This window comes from Manacus vitellinus, unplaced genomic scaffold (genome assembly GCF_001715985.3).
Source record: "Manacus vitellinus isolate BGI_N305 unplaced genomic scaffold, ASM171598v3 scaffold_114_pilon, whole genome shotgun sequence".
NCBI lineage: Eukaryota > Metazoa > Chordata > Aves > Passeriformes > Pipridae > Manacus > Manacus vitellinus.
In genome coordinates, this window is record NW_021938861.1 from 481,234 (window position 1) to 485,364 (window position 4,131).

Genomic DNA, 4,131 nt, shown 5'->3' on the forward strand with positions numbered 1-4,131 from the left:
GGTGTAGGAATTAACTCCTTCTCCCACCCCTGGAGCTCCCCGGCCCTGCGGCTCCATCACACACACGCGCGTGGCCCGGGGGGTCTGCGGGATGAGGGGGTTCCCTCTCCCCGCTGTCACCCCCAGCCTGCTGGTGGGCTGGTTCCCTGTGGGGCCTGGCTGAGCCCTTGAAGGTGAGTCTCCCATCCTCCTCCTCTGGGAATGCGGGATGGGAGTAGAGACCCTGCATTGCAGTGCCAGGGGGTGTCAGAGCCAGGCTGCACTGGCGTCAGCCCAGTCCCCAGCCCAGTCCCCAGGCCAGTCCCCAACTCAGTCCCCAGGCCAGTCCCCAGCCCAGTCCCCAGTCCAGTCCCCAACTCAGTCCCCAGCCCAGTCCCCAGCCCAGTCCCCAACTCAGTCCCCAGCCCAGTCCCCAGCCCAGTTCCCATCCCAGTCCCCAGCCCTGGCTGCAGCGCAGCCGCTTCCCTCATTGATCTCCTCTCCTGTTGTTAATTATTGGCTCCAATCAAGCCTGATCAGAGCCGTGGCTCCCTGCAAACAGCCTGTTGTGGTTTCAGCCGTTCCCCCCCTGCCCTGGGGCGCTGGGGCTGCTGGGGAGCAGATGGGACCCAAACAGGAGCCCAGGGAGCTGGGGGTGGGCAGGATCCCTGAGCAGGAGGACCTGGGATGGTGGGGTCTGATGTCAGGGGCATGAGCCCAGTCCAGGAGCCAGCACATGGACCCCCGAAGGGAACAAATGTCCCAGCTCAGAGGTGCCAGCACCTCACATCATGTGCAATGCTGGGGGACAGCAACAGTGGCTTCAGCAGCAGAGAAACGTGGGGTCAACACACAGCAGAGGGTCCCACCCTGCAGGACCACCCCCTGCCTCAGGGACAGCCACCTTCCCACACCAGGGCAGAGCTGTCCCTCGTGTCCCTGCTCCCTGGGAGCCATCCAGGGGAGGTGACAGCAGTCCTTGGTCCCCTGCTCCAAGGGCAGGTCCCGGCATCCTTCCAGGAGGGAAGCAAAGCTGATCCTGCCGGGTGCTGAGCCCAGGGGGGAGCACCCACACCCAGCCTCCCCCTGCCCTTCCCATCAGCGTGCCCAGGGCTGGGGTCTGTCCCTGGGTGGAGCTCAGGAGCCCACTGATGTCCCGTTCTCTTGCCTGTGGCCCTGGAAAATGGCCGGGGGAGGGCTGGGCTCACCCCCAGGGGATGGGGGGAAACTGAGGCACGGAGTGAGGCAGGGACGGGCACCGTGCTGGGCTCTGCCCGGGCAGAGGGGGAGGCTCCAGGGCATCACTGGAGCCCTGTTCCCAGCAAGGGGGGCTCTGCTGACTGCAGGGCTCCTGCTAAGGGGGCTTCAGAGGCAGCCCCTGCCCCGAGCAGCCCCCCAGAGCTGCTGGAGGACAGGCAGGGAGCTCAGGGAGGGCTCCAGGAGTGGGGCTGCACTGGAGCAGAGTGTTCTCAGCACCACCTCCCTACTGCCGTGTCACTGGGGGTCTGGGGACCTCGTGCCCTCCTGGGCTGGCTTGATTTGGATCAGGATCCTGTGTGACACTGGCTGTGAGCACCTGGCTCACGGTGGGGATGTCCCAACAGAGAGCTGAGCTGGATCCCAGCCACCCTGAGACCGTCACCTCCTGTACCACCACATGGCCCTGGCAAAGTCCCCTCCGGCGAGGGGACTGCCCTGTAATGACCGGTGAGGACAGGACTGGGGACAGCTGCTGTCCTTGTAATGACCCCAGCAGAGCCCAGCCCAGGGTGGGCACTCCAGGCCCCCACATGGTGCTTTGGGACCCACGGGGTGGGACATCCACCAAAGCCAGTTTGGGGGGTCACCCTGGAGACCCCCAGCCTGTCCCCTGGGGTCTTCTGATCCCCCTGGAGCAGAGACATGCCCAGAAGGACACGACCTCTCCTCCCAGCTTGGCCAGGAGCCGAAACACCCCTGGGTTATTTTTGTGGGACTCTTTGGCTGCAGATTGGGATGTCATCACTGTTTTTCCACCCATGATGGCTCAGGCTCCATGGCAGGGTGGGAATGTAGTGGCAGTGGAGGAAACCCTCCCCAAAATCCCAGTGCAGATCCATCCATGAAATATTCAGGCTGCTCTGTGCCATTCTCGCCTTCAGAAGCACCATGAATATTGCAGGGGGGCATTAAAGTTTCAGGGCTGCCACGTTCCAGGACTGCCACCACGGGGAGCCCCTCAGCCGGGACGTGTCACACCTCTGCCAGGCTCCAGTGACCTGCTTCTCTCTGCTTTACCCCCAAAACAGGTGGCTGTGATGGGCTGAAGTGCTCCAAGAGCAGCACAGCCCAGGGCAGAGCCAGAGGAGGGTGTGGGGTCCTGCAGCACCGGGGACAAGCAGAGGTTGTGGTCACCCCACCCCAATCTTGGCCATGCTCCCCACTGCCCCGCAGCAGTGTGGCCCCACTGCTCTGCGGCCCTTCCAGGCTCAGGAAGAGCTCCCTGAGCACCCCAAGGGTTTCATCCTCCATGTCAGGAGCTTTCCAGGTCAGTCCCCCCCAGAAGGGATTGTTCCCTTCTCATCCGCCCGCTCTCATAACTTGGCTCTTCCCGTGTTTATATAACAGCGACGTCTCCCGCAGACCGGGGAGAGAATTGGCCGGGGAGAAATAATGAGGATAATTCAAGTCATTTGGGAAGATGAGGTTTGCAAGGTGCCCAGCGTCTTCCACCTTTTACACGTTGTCTCTAATCACCCGCAATCTCGGCTGGCCATTGATGGAGCTCGTTGCTGTGGCGACGGATGAATAGCCCCGGGATTGTACCATGCCAAAAAAGTGCTGTCCTTCCCATCAAAACAACAACAACAACAAAAATATCATTTTGTTCAGGAAATTAAGCAGTTTGCAACCAAATAGCGGTGTCTGAAAAGGCTCCTGCGTCCGTCCTCCCCTCCCGGCTCCCGCGGCCGCGCTGGGTTTGTCGGGAACATGCCCAGCGCCCTGGAGAGTCCTTTGTGTGTGTCAGACGAGGAGAAGGTGGTAATTGCAAGGGGGTTTCTAACCCACTGAGCCTTTTAAAAGGATTTGCTGCCCCCCTACCCCTCTGTGCTGCCCGGATGTGTGTCAGGCAGGCAGGAGCGGGGCCGGCGCAGCACTGGGTTAATGTGTTAGCTGTGCAAGGGGGGGCAGAGCAGGGCTGGCATCCAGGGAGAGGGAGGGGTGATGGCCAGTGCCCGGGCAGGGTGTCAGGGCTCAGGCCCCGCTCATTCCCTGGGGAAGGGGCGATGCTCAGAGCTGGCACAGGGCTCCTGAGCTGCAGAGGAGCGTGGCCAAGGCCAGGTGAGGAGCACAGGGCTCCTGCTGTCATCAGCCTCTGTGGTGTCCCATACAAATTCCCTCCCAAGGGCAACTTGGCCAGTTCTCAAGGCAGTGTGACCACAGCCCAGACGTTCTCCTGCCTTCCTGGCTGTTTGTGGGGCATCTCTGGAGGTGGTGCTGGAGGCACTGCCCTCGAGCTGTGCCATGGGTGTGGGGAGCACAGCCCTTGGGGACGAGGCTCCAGGCCAGGAAGGGAAGGATTTGGGGTCTGCTCAACCAGGGATTGACCCTGGATTTGGATTTGCTTCTGGACATGGAGGTGTTTCATCCTCCCCATGCTGGAACCACACTGCCACAGCTCGATGCCACCTACGGGTACTTGTAGAATCCCAAAATGGTTTGGGTTGGAAGGGACCTTAAAGCCCATCCAGCCCCACCCTCTGCCATGGACAGGGACACCTTCCACTAGCCCAGGGTGCTCCAAGCCCCGTCCAACCTGGCCTTGGACACTTCCAGGGATGGGGCAGCCACAGCTGCTCTGGGCAACCTGTGCCAGGGCCTCAGCAGATCCCTGTGCTGTGGCACAGTGTGTGGCCCATGGGGAGTCCATGTTATTGCCCTGGGCCAAATTTTGGGCTGCGGGTCTGGTCCCTGCTGGCCTCTTGGGTGCTCCCAAACACCACCCACCAGTCATGGGATCATAGAATCACAGAATCCTGGAATGTGCTGAGTGGGAGGGACCCACAAGGTCCATCCAGTCCAACCCCCGGCCCTGCCCAGACACCCCAACAATCCCACCCTGTCCCTCAGAGCGTTGTCCAAACGCCCCTGGAGCTCTGGCAGCCTTGGGGC